General features: G+C 38.7%; 1 pseudogene across 1 annotated transcript; it reads left to right on the top strand.

Annotated features, from left to right (window-relative positions):
* The first annotated feature begins 5,587 nt into the window (after window positions 1–5,587).
* LOC309649395 (beta-1,4-galactosyltransferase 4 pseudogene) lies at window positions 5,588–6,530 on the top strand (annotated as a pseudogene). The gene has a single exon. The product of its transcript is annotated as a beta-1,4-galactosyltransferase 4 pseudogene (transcript).
* The last annotated feature ends 11,800 nt before the right edge of the window (window positions 6,531–18,330 follow it).

Genomic DNA, 18,330 nt, shown 5'->3' with positions numbered 1-18,330 from the left:
ATTTGTCAAATAACTATCATTTCATTAAACAGTGAACATTCCTCTATCTCAGCACTGTCCGGTACAATAGCCACTAGCTACTTGTGGCTATTTAAATTTTAAATTAATTTAAATTGAATACAATTAAAAATTGAATTCATCACTGGTACTAGCCGTAATCAAGTGTTCTATAGCCATGTGTACTGGGCTTTACAGATAAAGAAGTTTTCCATTATCAAAAAGCTTTCAATTAGATAGGAGTGTTTTGAATATCTACATTCTATTCACATAAATAAAGAGGACCTTATGGCTTTAACAAATTAAATATTGCCAAGTACTTAATCATCACTTGCAAAATTAATCAAGCACTATAAAGCATATATTAAAAATCATATTTATCAGATATTTGATGCATCGTAAACCTTTTTTTAAAAAATATTTATTTATTTGGCTGGGCCAGTTCTTAGTTGCAGCATGCGGGATCTTCATTGCCACGTGCGGGATCTTCATTGCGGTGTGTGGGATCTTTAGTTGTGGCCTGCATGCGCGATCTAGTTCCCTGACCAGGGATTGAACCCGGGCCCACTGCGTTGGGAGCAAGGAGTTTTTTTGGTTTCTTTTTGTTTTTGTTTTGGCTGCGTTGGGTCTTCGTTGCTGTGTGCAGGCTTTCTCCAGTTGCAGTGAGCAGGGGTTACTCTTCGTTGCGGTGTGAGGGCTTTTCATTGCAGTGGCTTCTCTTGCTACAGAGCACAGGCTCTAGGCACGCGGGCTTCAGTAGTTGCGGCGCGTGGGCTCAGTAGTTGTGGCTCACAGGTTCTAGAGTGCAGGCTCGGTAGTTGTGGCACATGGGCTTAGTTGCTCCACGGCATGTGTGATCTTCCTGGACCAGGGATTAAAACCGTGTCCCCTGAATCGGCAGGTGGATTCTTAACCACTGTGCCACCAAAGTCTTAACCACAGAGCACAGAGTCTTAACTGCTGGACCATCAGGGGAGTCCCTTAAATCTTTTAAAGTGAAGCAATATGCAAAAAATATTCTAATATTTTTTTAAATAGTAAATCGGAAAAATGTATCAATTTATACTTTGTTTCTTACTACTGTTTCTCTGTTTATACTTAATCATATTCTTATTTCTTACCATTTCCCCTTATCATTATTGTAATTGGACAATTTTAGAAAATTCCTGCAGTTTTCATGTTTTTACCTGAGACACACACATGCAAATACAGTAATCACAAAAACTGAATGCTTTAGGACCAGATTATCAACCAGATATTTCTTGATCAGGGCCCAGGTCTTGGTGATATTATGGCAGAGAACACTAAGTTCTTATTAGTGAATACTAATTATTATTATTGGGATACATTAAGATACAGTTTTATATTTTTGTTTCTTCCTAAGATAGAATAACAGGGATAGGATGTATCCTTTCAACTTAAACACTTTAAAAATAGGGAAAAAATGCATGAAATGACAGTTTTCAAACATTGGGCAACTGTTCAAGACCATGTTCCTTATCACATAAACAACCAAGGTGAGCCCTATTATGTCTGCCAACTTAATATATGGAGAGTTTCCAGGTCAAAGCACAGGCAGGGTTAACACAGGCAGAGCCCAGTGTTCTTTATGAATTGAGACACAAAGTTGGTGGTTTGGGGAAGCCAAGGTATGCGAAACAGTACTAGGCAGGAAATAACTGGAGAGCTCGAGAGCTCGAGAGCTCTGTACAACTGGGAGGGAGTGCCTAGAATCTTCAGCTGAGTACTGATCAGTTCACACGTGTGAAGAAAACACGATGAAGCTGTGGAAAGAACCACTTGAAATGAGTAAAGAGAATAATCCTTACAGCTCAAATAGGTCCAGGAATAGCTGATGTTACCAATAGTCAAAGTGGAAAAACCTTGTAATACAGGACATTGGGTAGAATACTCAAAAGGGGACTGCGTTAAGAAAGAGGAAAAATTAGCCCTGGACATTAAAAAAACAAACAAAAACACTAGGCTTTTTAAAAGCTGTTCTGGTTCTGCCTAACAAAGCTTTAAAATGAGTAAAATGAGGGAATTCCCTGGCGACCATCAGTGGCTAGGACTCCATGCTTTCCCTGTGGAGGAAGCAGATTCAATCCCTGGTTGGGGAACTAAGACCCTGCAAGCTGTGCAACCAAAAAAATTAAAAATGAGTAAAATGAGCCTTGAAAGGATCAAACTATTTCCAAGTTACAAGAGATGCAAAGAAGCAGGAAAATGAGAAACACACAATGAGAAAAATCAATATTCAAAACTGACTCAGACATTTGAATTAGTAGGCAGGTTATCAAAACAGTCATAACTATATTTTACATGTTGACAAAAGTAGAGCAAAATATCAGCAGAGAGAGAGTCATGGGAGATGTTTTTAAAAAGTGAATTCAAAATACATAAATGAAAACTACAATGTCTGAGATATAAGATACACTGGGACTGAAGGAACTGACTAGACAACTGATTAGACATTACAGAAGAAAAGATTAATGAACTTGAAGGTACAGTCATCCAAAAAGAAACAATTAACATAGTGAACATTTATCAGTGAGCTGTGGGACAACTTTAAGTTGCCTAATATTGTTATTAAAGTTCCCAAATGAATGTAGAAAGAGGAAGGGACAGAAAAATTATTTGAAGAATGAATGATAAATAATATTCCAAATTTGATGAAAATTATAGACCTGCAAATTCAAACTCAGTGAACTCTAATCATAAAAAATGTAGACCAAGAGTGGTCATAATCCAATTATTTTATTTTTTTAAACTTTCATGTTATTTCAATTTTTATTTTTATTTTTAAAATTTTTATTGGAGTATAGCTGATTTACAATGTTGTGTTAGTTTCTGCTGTACAGAAAAGTGAATCAGTTATACATATACATATAGCCACCCTTTTTTAGATTATTTTCCCATATAGGTCATGAATAAAATCAGATTTCTTGTTGGAAACAGGAAGCCAGAAGGCAATTGAGCAAAATCCTTATACAGTGCTGAAAAGAAAAAAATTTCCAGGACTTCCCTAGTGGTCCAGGGAAGGTGGTTAAAAATCCGCCTTCCAATGCAGGGGACGCGGGTTCGATCCCTGGTCAGGGAGCTAAGATCCCACATGCCGCGGGGCAACTAAGACCGCACGCAGCAACTACTGAGCCCGCATGCCACAACCAGAGAGCCCGCATGCTGCAACTACTGAGCCCATGTGCCGCAACTACTGAGCCTGCACACCACAACTAGAGAGAAGTCTGTGCGCCCCAATGAAAGATCCTGCATGCTGCAACAAAGATCCCGCATGCTGCAACTAAGAACCAACACAGCCAAATAAATAAATAAATAAATAATTTTTTTTAAAAGAAAAATATTTCCTTGCATTCTATGCAAAGTAAATAATCTTTGTAAAAAAGTGAAAATTTGTGTATAGTTGATTTTCTCAGACATATAAAACATGAAAGAATTGATTAACAGTATTCCGGCATTGTAAGAAATGATAAAGTCCTCCAGACAGCTAGAAAAGGATATCAGATGGAAGTCTGGATCTACACAGGACATGATAAACATGTGTGTAAGCATAATTTTTTCTTAGTTTTGAAATTAATAAAATGATACATGAGTGGGACTTCCAGAATGGTGTAGTGAGGAGCTTGGCAAATATCCCAAAAAAACAATCATAGAATGATAAAATTATCAAAACAACCATTTTTGCACTATGGAAATTGAGCAGACACATACAGTGAATCAAGAAGCATTCATTCAAGCAAAACTACTGAACCCCAGGAGAGAGCAATGGAGTCTGTGGGGTTTTAGCCTTGGGATACCCCTAGTTCCCTATAGCCCTGTTTTACCAGGGCAGCACGAGTTATGAAAACCACCAGCTTTGCTGCTCTAGGAGACCCATTTGAGTTGGAGTGGAGTGTGGAAAAGTCCCATGCCTAGGAGTGTTGTGCAAAAATAATGTCAACCTCAGTGCAGACAACTGGGGAAGGAGAGCAACACAGATAGTCTGAGGTACCAATACCATCAGACTAACCAAAAGTTAATCAAAGAGAATGAGATAGCTAGAGAAGCTCTTAATATGATCTCATATTTTCCTGGTGGTCTGGAAGGCTGGATTATGCACAGTCGTGAGAACCCTAGCCAACTATTCATCTCTGACCACAGAGGTGACATGAGAAGAGTGGTTAGGACTACTTTGCATGTTCTCTGCTATGGGCCCGGGTTCAATCCCTGGTCAGGGAACTAAGATCCCATAAGCTGCATGACGGGGCAAAAAAAAAAAAAAAAAAAAAAAAAAACCCACAGAAAGTAAAAGCCAGGGCTTTTAGTGAAACAATGCACAGATCAACTGGCAAGTGTTGGAAGGCTCACCTACTCAAGGTACTTAAGCACATCTGACCATTCATTGGCTGACCACTAAGCTATGCTAACTCAGAAGTGACTCTATGAAGTCAGACTTAGATTCTTTAAACAAAAATTTAAAATATAACAATAAACTGAGCAGAGACAGCAGCATCTCCATACTGAAAAGGAGACATATTACAGAATAATTAAGTCAGTAAACAAAAGCAAGAACATCAATTCCTGGGGGAACAGGACATCAGAATTCAGACTTGCTACAATATATTATTTTAAATGTCCAGGTGTCAACAACAACAACAACAACAACAAAAGAGAACTACAAAGAAATGGAAAATGTGACCCATAAATAGCAAAAAACTCAATAAAACTGTCTGTGAGGAGGCCAAGATGTTGGACTCAGCAGAAAAAGACTGAAAAGCAGCTATTATAAATATGTTCAAATGACAATTACTCATCAAGTAGAGACTGTCAATACAGAGATAAAAATTATTTTTAAAAAAGAACTTGGTAGAATTTCTAGCTTTGAAATGTTTAATATCTGAAATGAAAATTTTCCAAGAGAAGCTCAACAGCCGACTGAGCTGGCAGAATGAAGGATCTGTGGACCTGATGATAAATCATTAGAGATTATCTGTCTGAGAAAAAGAATCATAGGGGACTTCCCTGGTGGTCCAGCAGTTAAGACTCCACACTCCCTATGCAGGGGGCCTGGGTTCGATCCCTGGTCAGGGAACTAGATCCCGCATGCTGCAACGAAGACCTGGCACAGCCAAATAAATAAATAAAATATTTTTTTAAAAAATCATAAAATGAAAAAAAAAAAAGGAGCAATGTCAGAGACTTGGACAACAATCAAGCATACCAAGCATACACATAAAAGGATTTCCAGGAGTATAACAGCTATTTTGAAGGAGAGTGGAGAAAGGGGCAGAAAAATTCTTTGAAGAAATAATGGCCCAAGATTTTCCAACTATGATGAAAAAAAAATCTACAAATCAAAGAAGCTCAGCAAACTTCAAGTAAGATAAACAAAAAGAAATTCACATCTAAATACAGTCAGGGCGGTACTCGTTGAGGCTGCGTCTGGGGGACTGCTGGAGCGGAACTACCAAGCAGAAGCAGGCGTTGCACTGTCAGTTGTCATCAGGTTTGCAATCAGATTGGAAAAGCTGAACTTGAAGCTTCCTGCCTGCAGTGAGGCCGAGTGATACCTATTGCTCACATAATAAAAGACATGAGCTTCAACGTGACTTTCCACCTTTCCTACAAATTCCGATTACTGTTGCTTTTTACTTTATGCCTGACGGTGGTTGGATGGGCCACCAGTAACTACTTTGTGGGTGTTATTCAAGAGATTCCTAAAGCAAAGGATCTAATGGCTAGTTTGAACAAGGGTGTAGTTTTGGGGAAGAAAGGAACTGTGATAGAGGAAGCCTCTGTGAAAAAAGCAAACCTTGACAACTGTCCTTCTGTGTCTCCACACCTCAAACTCACTCTGGAAGAAGTACAGGCAGAAAACCCCAAGGTGCACAGAGGCCAGTATCATCCTGAGGAATGCAGGGCTTTGCAGCGGGTCGCCATCCTCATCCTTCACTGGCACAGAGAGAAGCACCTGCTGTAGCTGCTAGAACACCTTCACCCCTTCATGCAGAGGCAGCAGCTGGCGTATGGCATCTACGTCATCCACCAGGCCGGAAGTAAAAAGTTTAATCACGCCAAACTCCTGAACGTAGGCTATCTAGAAGCTCTCAAGGATGAAAGTTGGGACTGCTTCATATTCCATGATGTGGACCTGGTGCCTGAGAACGATTTGAACCTTTACAAGTGTGAGGATCAGCCCAGGCATCTGGTGGTTGGCAGGAACAGCACTGGGTGCAGGTTACGTTACAATGGATATTTTGGGGGTGTTACTGCCTTAAGCCGAGAGCAATTTTTCAAGAGTAGAGCTTCTTAGAATGAAAATAACCCGGCCACTGCCTGAAGTGGGTAAATATACTGTGATCTTCCACAAGAGAGACCAAGGCAATGAGGTGAATATAGAACGGATGAAACTCTTACATCAGGTGTCACGTGTCTGGAGAACAGATGGGTTGAGAAGTTGTGATTATAAATTATTCTCTGTGGATTATAATCCTTTATATGTCAACATCACAGTGGATTTCTGGTCTGGCCCATGACCCTGGTTCTTCTGGTGACATTTGGAGGAACTGAATATTTGATTGCAATAATTTTGACCTAGAGACTTCCCCTAGTAGCACACATTAAGAACTTGTTGCAGGCAATTATTGAGCGGATTCTCCCTCTTTCGTATTTTCTTAGCAGAACTCCTGGTGATATGGAATGTAAAAGAATTGTAACAGGACAGCTTTCTTAGTTGTTTTGATCATGAGGGTTAAATATTGTAATGTAGATACTTGAAGGACTAAGTATAAAAGGACCACTCAAGAGATACCATGAAGGCTATTTGAGAACTCTGATTGAAGGAGATTTAGTAAAGTTTGAAGTGACACATATTTTCTGGGATAAAAAAGGCCACAGGAGATAAGATTGCTGAATGTCCCAGGAACCAGAATTGTTCTTGTCCAAGCAGGAAAGGGTTGAAGATATATTTCTGTTATTCATTTATCCTGCATGGTCATCTGTGAAGAGGCGGGTCCCAGGTGAGAAGAAGGCCGAAGAAGAGGGGAGAAAGGTGAAGAATCAAGATGCCTCAAACTTGGGACCAAGGAGGTGGCAGAAGGACCACATCAGGCAGAGAGCAGCTGCGGTGGTTGTACTGTTGCTATGGCCGTTGCCTGCGGCAGGTGTCACCTGCCCAGATACGCCTTACTGTAACAGCCCAGCAGAGAACACATTTTATCTACTAGTTTTTAGAACATTTTTGTAAAATGATTTTGTACGTGTAGGATATGAAGTAGCAGTTTACAAATTACATATTAACTATCAATACATCAGAAGTACCTCTGTAGTAAAATATGAAAAAGCTTTGGGGGGTTCAAAAAATAAATAAATAAATAAATACACACAGTCAAGCTACCAAAAGCCAAAGATATGTAGAAAATCTTGAAAGAAGAAGAACAATTCACTATATACAAGGGAACCACAATTAGATTAACAGCTGACTTCTCTTCAGAAACAATGGAGGACAGATTGTAGTCAGGTGACTTTCAAAATGTGTTTTTTTCTTTCTCTTAACTGACTCAAAAGATAATTACACAAGACAACTATAAAACTGCATTGTTGAGCTTATAAAAAGGTGTGATATATATGATAACTGCAGAAGAGGAAGGGGACGGAATGGAGCTATATTGAAGCAACTTCTATATTTTATATGTAAATTAATATTAATCTGAATAATTTTATATTTAGATGCATATTGTCTTCTCTAGAGCAACCACTGAGAAAATAATTCAATATATTAAGAAAACCAATAAAACTAAAATGTTACACTAGAAAAAATATATGTAACATTTAAAAAAGCAGTAAAGGGACTTTCCTGGTGGTACAGCAGTTAAGACTCCACGCTCCCAATGCAGGGGGTCCAGGAGCAATCCCTGGTCAGGGCTGCAACTAAAATATCCCAGATGCCGCAACGAAGATCCCTTGTGTCTCAACTAAGACCTGGCACAGCCAAATAAATTAATAAATAAATATTTAAAAAAAATTAAAAAGCAGTAAAGGGGAAGATACAAAAACACACAAGACACATGAAACAAATGGCAAAATGGGAAATGTAAATTCAACAAATCAATAGTTACATTAATTTGAAATGTATTAAAAACTCGAATCAAAAGCAGATATTGTCAGTCTCTAAATAAAACAATATTCAGCTATATGCTATTTACAAGAGAAACACTTTAGATTCAAATACACAAATAGGTTCAAAGTAAAATGATAGGAAAGTATACCATGCAAATAATAGCATGATAGCTGGAGTGGCTATACCATATTAGGCAGAGTAGTCTTTGATACAACAAAAAAGTCACTAGAGACAAAAGGGAACATTTTATAATGATGAAAGTGTCAATGTATATGAATATATAACAATTGTAAACATTGACAGTGAGCAACAAAATAAATGAAGCAAGACTAGTAGAATTGAAGGAAGAAGTAGACAAATCAACAATAGCTGGAGTCTTCAATATGCCATTATCAGTTTGAGTCCAATCAGGAGGGAGACACCACACAGTAATTTGAACCAGGAATGTTTAATATAAATAAGTATTAACTATTACAGGGGATTAGAATAATGAGCAAGTAAATAAAGCAAACTTTATGAGATATAAGAGCATTAAATCTCACAAACCTAGAGTTGAGATTGAGAACCCAAGGAAGATCCACCTTACAGGACAGAGATCCAGACATTGTCAGAGAGGACCTGGCCATTAACTCACTGAAAAGACATTGCTACTATGTTGTGCTGATGAAATTTGCTGGAAATCTGCTCTCTAGGGTGCTTGGGACCCTTGCTGGAAATATGCTGTCTAGGGTGCTTGGGTGCTGTTCATGGGACATTATCTCAGCTGAGATATTAACTACAAAACTGCTCAAGGAAGGATACTAGGGGAGACTGTTATTACTGGGTGCTGCTAGAGCCAGGCACTGGAGAAGCTGTGAGTGATTCAGGAGCTGAGGTACTCTGCCACAAAAGTATCTGAGGATGGGCATAAGATTTAATGGGCAAAGAAGTATTTTCATAGAGTAGTCAGAACAAATGAATTTACAGCCAAGAGTCAATAAATTTGTGTGTCAAACACCACTCATAATAATAGAACAGCTAGGTGAAAAATGAACAAGAATATGAACAATGCTGCCAATTTGACCTAAGTGACATGCATAGAATAGATACATAGACCAGATGCATACCTTTCATGTCTCTTTCTCTCGCTCTCTCATGTGGAGTATTTATTTTGGGACAAAACCAGCTGCCATACTGAGGACACACAAGCAGCAAACAGAGAGGCCAATGTGGAGAAAAGTGAACAGTATCAACTTAGTTGGCACATAAAGAGGACCATCCAGCTCCAGTCGAGCCTTGAGAAAACTGCAGCCTCATGGGAAACCCCAAGCCAGAATTGCCCAGCCACCTATTCCCAAAATTCTGACCTATAAAAATGATGAGAGATAATAAATGTTACCGGTGTTGCTCAGGAGTAGATATTACAGAAGGTGTTTATTAAATTAAAATATCCAACAGATCTCATGGTGTGAATGTTGCAGGCATAAACAAGCAAGAATCCCTATCTTTTGTGAATTTATCTCTATTTCAAATTGTCTGATATTCAATTAATACATGAGTGACAATTGGAAGCTCTTTTATGTTGAGTAGATATATTATCAATTCTTTGATATGAGAAAATTTGGAGTATTTGCTAAGAGAAGAGTTGGAATATTTGCTGAAGGCCTATCAATATAATTCATAATCAGAAATTTCTCAGTAGTAGGAATTATCTGATGCTGAGCAGAGATTGGCCATGCCTAAAGGAATTCCTATATTCCTTATATTCTAATCGTTTCAGACCAATATGAGTAACGCGATGTGCTTTAAGGGCTGAACCATCTCTAATGGCCAACCCACATTTATTTCACCTATAGGGTTTTTCACTAATATGAATTTCTCATGTTGAACAAGATATGAAACATGATGAAAGGCCTTCCTTCATGCCTTACATTCATAGGGTTTCCCACCAGTATGACTTTTTTTTTTAATTTTTATTTATTTATTTATTTATGGCTGTGTTGGGTCTTCGTTTCTGTGCGAGGGCTTTCTCTAGTTGCGGCAAGTGGGGGCCACTCTTCATCGCGGTGCGCGCGCCTCTCACTGTCGCGGCCTCTCCTGTTGCGGAGCACAGGCTCCAGACACGCAGGCTCAGTAATTGTGGCTCACGGGCCTAGTTGCTCCGCGGCATGTGGGATCTTCCCAGACCAGGGCTCGAACCCGTGTCCCCTGCATTGGCAGGCAGATTCTCAACCACTGCGCCACCAGGGAAGCCCACCAGTATGACTTTTTGATGTTAAGTAAGGCTCCCCTCTAAGCACCTTTCCACATTCCTTACATTCCTGGAATTTTACATAATTTTAATTCTCTTTTGTATAATAAGGGTTGAACTAAATGCAAAAATCTTCCCACATTCCTTGCATTCGAAGTATTTCAGACCGGTATGAATATTCTCATATTCAGGAACTTGACAGTCACTTATAAAAGCCTTTCTACATTTCTTAAATTTATAGGGTTTTGCACCAATATGAATTCACCTACGTCAAACAGGTTGAGAGGCATATCTAATGCTTTCCTACATTCCTCATGTTTAGATTTTCACACCACTATGAATTTTCGTGTTGGGTAAGTTTTTCATGCATTCTGTATTTCTTTTCACATTTCCTATATTCACAGGGTTTTATATCATCATGAGTTATTTTATGTGCATTAAGGTTTGAACTAAGTTTAAAGGCCTTCTTGTGCTCCTAAGGATCATTTCTCACCAGGAAATAGTTTTCCATGCTTCAATAAGAAATTAACCCTTACAAAGGCCTTCCCACAGAGTGTTTCTTTTTTGTTTAATAGCTTCTTTTTTTTCCTTTAATTTTATTATTTTTTAAATTTTTGGCTGTGTTGGGTCTTTGTTGCTATGCGTGAGCTTTCTCTAGTTGTGGCAAGGTGGAGCTACTCTTCGTTGCAGTGTGCAGGCTTCTCTTGTTGCAGAGCACAGGCTCTAGGCCTGTGGGCTTCAGTAGTTGTGGCTGGTGGGCTCTAGAGCGCAGGCTCAGTAGTTGTGGCACACGGGCTTAGTTGCTCCACGGCATGTGGGATCTTCCCAGACCAGGGCTTGAACCCGTGTCCCCTGCATTGGCAGGTGGATTCTTAACCACTGCGCCACCAGGGAAGACCATCGTTAACTTTGAAAAAAGATTTCAACATTTGTATTTGATATGAAATCTCAAGGGGAGTTAAGTAAATAAAAACTCAGTATCTCATTTGAAAAGAACACATGGCTGTGCATAAGAGGGAGTGAACCACAGTGGGGGAGACATTTGTACTCTTTAGCGGCATTGTAATTACAGAATCACCAGGCATAGATAGTCACCTTTTATTATTTATACATTTTATATACCTATATTTTATATGGGAGTGGTGTGTTAGAGCTGGGCAGTAATGTCATGCCAGGGCCAACCATGCACATCTCTCCCTAACTCTATGTTCAATAAATTATATCAATACATTGCTATTGGCCATGGTAGGAGTATTTACACTGTGAACACTGGTAAACACTACAAAACAGGGGTGTCTCTCTCTGTGTGTGTAGAGCTGGTTGTTAAATACTTAACAGCACTTCACTTCATAAAATCATGGTTTTTTGAGCTCTCCTTTCAGTATTTCAAATTTTATAACTGTTCTCTGACCCACCTCTACTGGGGAAGATTTTGAAATTTCTATTAATTGTACTATAGAACATTTCCTTTTTCTTGCCATGGAATGGTAATATTTTTTTCTCATTTAGTTTAGATTTGGATTCAAGTTATATAATAATCAGCCATAGAAAAACGTTTATATATGGAAAACATTCATCTCTTTTTCTGTATCAGATAATTCATAGTGGTGAGAAGCCCTATGAAGATGAAGAATGTGGGAAGGGCTTTAGTTGTGCCTCAAACCTTACTCAACACGGAAGAGTTCATATTGGTGAGAAATCCTGTGTATGTAAGGAATGTGGTAAGGCCTTTAGTGATGCTCCAATTCTTAGATTACATCATAGAATTCATAGTGGTGCGAAACCTTTTGAATGTGACAAATGTGGGAAATCTTAAGTACATTTCAAACCTTAAAGCACACCTGAGAATTCATACTGGTGAGACAACCCTATGAATGTAAGGAATGTGGGAAGGCCTTTAGTGTATATGGACTTACTCAGCATCATAGTATTTGTACTGATGAGAAACCCTATGAACGTAACACGTGTGGGAATTTCTTTAGTGCAAGTTCAACCCTTAAAATACATCAGAGGATTCATACTGGTGAGAAACCCTATGACCATAAGAAATGTGGGAAGGTCTTTAGAAGGTGTGAAGGACTTATTTGACATTAGTGTTCATACTGGTGAGAAACCCTATAAATGTAACAAGTGTGGGAAGTCCTTTAGTGCCAGTTCAAACCTTAAAGTACCTCAGAGGATTCATACTTGTGAGAAACCTGATGAATGTAAGGAATGTGGGAAGGCCTTTCACACTGCCTCATACCTTGTTATATATGAGAGAATTCATACTGGTGAAAAAACTTTTATGTGTCAGGAGTGTTGGAAAGCTTTTAGTTACAGCTATCAACTTACTATACATTATGGAGTTCATAGTGGTGAGAAATCTTATGAATGTAAGGAATGTGGGAAGACCTTTGGTCTGTGTGGAAGACTCACCAGGCATCAAACTACTCATAGTTGTAAGAAACGCTTTGAATGTAACAAATGCGGGAAGGCTTTTACATGCATTGCAAGCCTTAAAAAACATCAGAGTATTCACACTGGTGAGAAACACTATGAATGTAAGGAATGTGGAAAAAGCTTTCATCTAGCCTCAACCCTTGTAACACATGACAGAATTCATACTGGTAAAAAGTCTTATCAGCGTAAAGAACGTGGAGAGGCTTTTGGTGAGACATCTTGTGAATCATGAGAGAATTCATACTGGTGATAAACCCTACGAATATAAAGAAATGTTGGAAAGCCTTTCATTGTGCTTCATATCTTCTTACACATGAGAAGATTCATACTGGTGAGAACCCCTATGTATGTCAAGAGTGTGGGCAAGTTTTTAGTAATAGCCGTCAACTTACTGTACATAATAGACTTCATACTGGTGTGAAACCCTTTCAATGTAACATATGCAAAATGTCCTTCAGGCTTAGTTCAATCCTTGAAGTACATCAGAGAATTCATAGTGGATAGAGACTTTATGGTATATATATATACACACTAGATGATGTACTGTACATGGATGGATTTATATAACTGAGAAACAGTTTGAATGAAGACAATAGAAGGCTTTTAGATAGGGTTCCATTCCTATAAGGTACCAATTTATACTTGTATGAACAGCTTGGAATGTAAATAATGCTTGATTTTTAAAATTTTTATTTTATTTTATTTTATTTTAAATTTATTTATTTTATTTATTTAGTTTTGGCTGCATTGGGTCTTCATTGCTGCATGCGGGCTTCCTCTAGTTGCAGTGAGAGGGGGCTGCTCTTTGTTGCAGTGTGCAGGCTTCTCATTGTGGTGGCTTCTCGTTGCGGAGCACGTGCTATAGGCGCATGGGCTTCAGTAGTTGTGGCACGTGGGCTCAGTAGTTGTGGCTTGTGGGCTCTAGAGCGCAGCCTCAGTAGTTGTGGCACACGGGCTTAGTTGCTCCATGGCATGTGGAATCTTCCCAGAACAGGGCTCAAACCCACTTCCCCTGCATTGGCAGGTGGATTCTTAACCACTGCAACACCAGGGAAGTCCATGCTTGATTTTTTTGTTTGTTTGTTTTGACCCATATGTTGCTCAATTCAGAGAACTTATAGTGTATATATCATAAGAAAGTCTTTTTGGACATTCCCCTATTTATGAGTTATTGGAATATTCATACTGAGGAAAATTTAGTGTCTGTAGGAAACGCTTTTTCTTTACTCCTTATGTACAAAACTTTTCTAGCACCAAGAATTAAATTTGGGAAAAGTTGTAATACACAAAACATCTATTAATGTAAGAGATGTGGGAAAGTCTTTAGCCATTGTACCTATCTTAATGATCACAATTGCTTTTGTGCTTCTTACAAACTGTGTGACATTCAGTAAGGTGTACTAATCCGTTTTGGGCTTTTTTTTTTTTTTTTTTTTTTGTCTGCAGCAAGGCTTGTGGGATCTTAGTTCCCCAACCAGGGATTGAACCCAGGCCCTCAGCAGTGAAAGTGTGGAGCCCTAACCACTGGACAACCAGGGAATTTTCCCTTTGGCCTCATTTTTAAATGATGATGGTAGTACCTCCAGTATACTTCTGTTCTTAGAATTACATGAAGAAGTACATGTAAAAAACTTGGGAAAATATTTGGTATATACTTTATATTAAAAAAAATAAGGCACTATTTCTAATGTAATCATTATGTTATTCTTAGTGACTTCTTTGAGATAAAGACCCAGAGGTTTAATGAATTAAGAAAAGCTCTATGTAACTACTTATCCCTTATTGAATTTTAATTCATTCTGGATAAAGTTAAAGTGTGATTAAAAAAACATTAGAGGATCTTCATTCAGGTCTCTTAAAGTACATCAAACATTTAATCTTGGAATGAAATTCAGATATATAGGTTTAGAAAATGTAGAATATTGAAAATAGACAGGAATTTACATTCCTTTTGCACAAATCAAAATTGATTAGAAATTAACAAAAGGATATCCATTTTGTAATCATCTCTATCTTTTAATTATGGATAATTTTAAACATATAAACATTTTTATAAGAACACTGCAGCAAATGTATTTTAATGCATTGCCTCATTTTCTTTCCTATATGTTGGCTGAATAATTTCAGTGTTATGAACGTTATGATGTTTCATCACTAAATATATCAATGCATCCCGTAAAAATCCAATTTCCTTACTCAAATTCCCATATAATCAATCACACATAAGAAAATAATAATTTTCTCTTCCAGTATTTAATCCATATTCAAATTTAAAAAATTTTACCAGGTATGTCTTTTATAAGTAATTTCCAAAATTATATTCAGTCTAGGTTTATTAGATTATTGTGACTATTTGCTTTTATTTTAGAACAGTGGATGACAAACCACATCCCACAGACCAGATGAAACCTCACACTCTTTTTTGTAATGTTTTATTGCAACACTGTTACCCTCATTTGTTTATGTTTTCTTTTTTAATTAATTAATTAATTTTTGACTGCATTGGGTCTTCGTGGCTGCGCACAGGCTTTCTCTAGTTGCGGCGAGTGGGGGCTACTCTTCATTGCAGTGCACGGGCTTCTCCTTGCAGTTGCTTCTCTTGTGGAGCACGGGCTCTAGGCGCACGGGCTTCAGTAGTTGTGGCACATGGGCTCAGTAGTTGTGGCTCACAGGCTCTAGAGCTCAGGCTCAGTAGTTGTGGCGCAGGGGCTTAGTTGCTCCACGGCATGTGGGATCTTCCCGGACCAGGGCTCGAACCCATGTCCCCTGCATTGGCAGGTGGATTCTTAACCACTGCACCACCAGGGAAGTCCCCCATTGTTTTTCATAATTACTTTCTGTAGCTTCTTTCTCCTCAGCTGAGACATTGCCTACATTCTCTATACTTTTTAATAAGTCACGCAGTCTCCTCATTAGCATCTTTAGTGAATTCCATATGTGTGATGACAGTAAAAGGATAAATTATCAATGAAGTTTCCCTTCAGTTCTACCCATTAATGAAGAAACTCCTGCACTTAGCAACAGTCCAGGAGGTATCCATTACACTTTAATCAGGTTAAACAAAAAAGAAAACAAAATCTGAACTCTTCCTTTCAGTTTTCAAATGTAATGAGCATGGAGTCACAACGATAAGTTGGAAATACCTGACGTATGGTTAGGCAGAGTGAGGACTTTGTGCTCTCTCACAAGAAGATGAGGTTGTTCAGTCATATTGAGGAAACAGCATATCTCAAATGGAAGTAAGAGGGTTAGGTTGTGAGGTCTTGAGAAGTGTATCCGAGCCCTGACCATACCAGTGGCCTCAAGTACTATGAGTACAGTAAGTTGTTGGAATTGAGAGTCAGCCTCCTACCCTTCCACATTCACAAATCCTGACATGGGGCATACTTAGGGAATAAAAACAAAAGGACAACCTGGGCAAATTAATACCTCAATCATCTCATCACACACCAGAGGCTAATTTTAAAATTTGACAGTATTAACTGTTAGAAGAAAGTGATGTTTTGTGAATTATGATACATTTTGGGACTGTGAATAGTTTATTTACTTTGGGGGAAATAGAGCAACATCTAGTGAAGCTGAAGATAGTAACCAGGATACATACACGAGAATGTTCACAGCACTGTTTTTTTGGTAAGTTCCAAAAATGGGAACCACATTCATTATTAATCTTTTTTTATTTTGCATAATCTTATTTTTTAAAAGCAGTTTAAGTTTTAGAACAAATTTGAGAGGGAGGTACAGAGATTTCCCATATAGTCACTGCACCCACACATGCATGGCTTCCCACATTATCAACATCATTCACCAGAGCGGTACATTTTTTACCAAGGATGAACACATCATAATCACCTAAAGTTCATAGCTTATATTAGGGATCACTCTTGGTGTTGCACAGTCTATGGATTTGAATAAATGCATAACGATATACATACATACATTATAATACCAAAGTTTAACGTGTGTGTGTACATACACACACAAATACAATATACAGAGGATAGTCACTGCCTTCTAAATCCTTTGTGATGGGACTTCCCTGGTGGTGCAGTGGTTAAGAATCCACCTGCCAATGCAGGGGACATGGGTTCAATCCCTGGTCCAGGAAGATCCCACATGCTGCGGAGCAACTAAGCCTGTGTGCCACAACTACTGAGCCTGCGCTCTAGAGTCTGCGAGATACAACTACTGAGCCCGTGAGCCACAACTACTGAAGCCCATATGCCTAAAGCCTGAACACTGCAACAAGAGAAGCCACCACAATGAGAAGCTCGCGCACCACAACGAAGAGTAGCCCCTGCTCGCCGCAACTAGAGGAAGCCCGTGCATAGCAACGAAGACCCAACGCAGCCAAAAATAAATAAATAAATAAATTTATTAAGAAACAAAATCCTTTGTGCTTTCCCTATTCATCTGTCTCCTCCTTTGGCAACCACTAATCTTTTTATTGTGCCCTTTTCCAGAATATCTCATAGTTGGAATCATAGCAGTATATGGCTTTTAAAACTTGGATTCTTTGATTAGCAATATGCCTGTAAGGTTCCTCCATGTCTTTTTTTTTTTTTTTAATTTTTATTTATTTATTTATTTATTTATTTTTAATTTATGGCTGTGTTGGGTCTTCGTTCCTGTGCGAGGGCTTTCTCCAGTTGTGGCAAGTGGGGGCCACTCTTCATCGCTGTGCGCGGGCCTCTCACTATCGCGGCCTCTCCCGTTGCGGAGCACAGGCTCCAGACGCGCAGGCTCAGCAGCTGTGGCTCACGGGCCCAGCCGCTCCGCGGCATGTGGGATCTTCCCAGACCAGGGCTCGAACCCGTGTCCCCTGCATTAGCAGGCAGACTCTCAACCACTGCGCCACCAGGGAAGCCCCCTCCATGTCTTTTTATGGTGTGATAGATAATTTCTACTTAGTGCTGAATAATATTCCATTATCTGGATGTTTCACAATGTATTTATCCATTCACCTACTGAAGGACATCTTGGTTTCTTCCAAGTTTGAGCAATTATGATTAAAGCTGGTATAATCATTCGTGTGCAGGTTTTTGTGTTGACATAGTTTTCAGCTACTTTGGGTAAGTACCAAGGAGTGCAATTGCTGGACTGTGTGCAAAGAGTATGTTTAGTTTTGTAAGAAACTTCAAACTGTCTTCCAAAGTGGTTGTAGCATTTTCCATCCCCATTAGCAGTGGATGAGAGTTCCTGGTAATCCACCTCCTCACCAGTTTTTGGTGTTGTAAGTATTTGGAATTTGAATAATTATACTTATTAGAGTATGTGGTGGTATTTCCATGTTTTAATTTGTAATTCCCTAATGACATATGATGGTGAATATCTTAACATATGCTTATTTGGCATCTGTATATCTTTGGTAAGGTTTCCAGGTGTTTTGCCCATTTTTAAATCCATTTGTTTTCTTTTTCTTTTTTTATAACTGAGATAGAATTAACATGCAACACTATATTGGTTTCAAGTGTACAGCATAATGATTCTTGTATACATTGTGAAACAATCAACACCATAAGTCTAGTTAACGTGGGTCATCGTT

The sequence above is a fragment of the Balaenoptera physalus genome, assembly GCF_965194825.1.
Source record: "Balaenoptera physalus genome assembly, chromosome: 19".
Lineage (NCBI taxonomy): Eukaryota > Metazoa > Chordata > Mammalia > Artiodactyla > Balaenopteridae > Balaenoptera > Balaenoptera physalus.
This window is presented reverse-complemented; position numbering and strand designations above follow the sequence as displayed.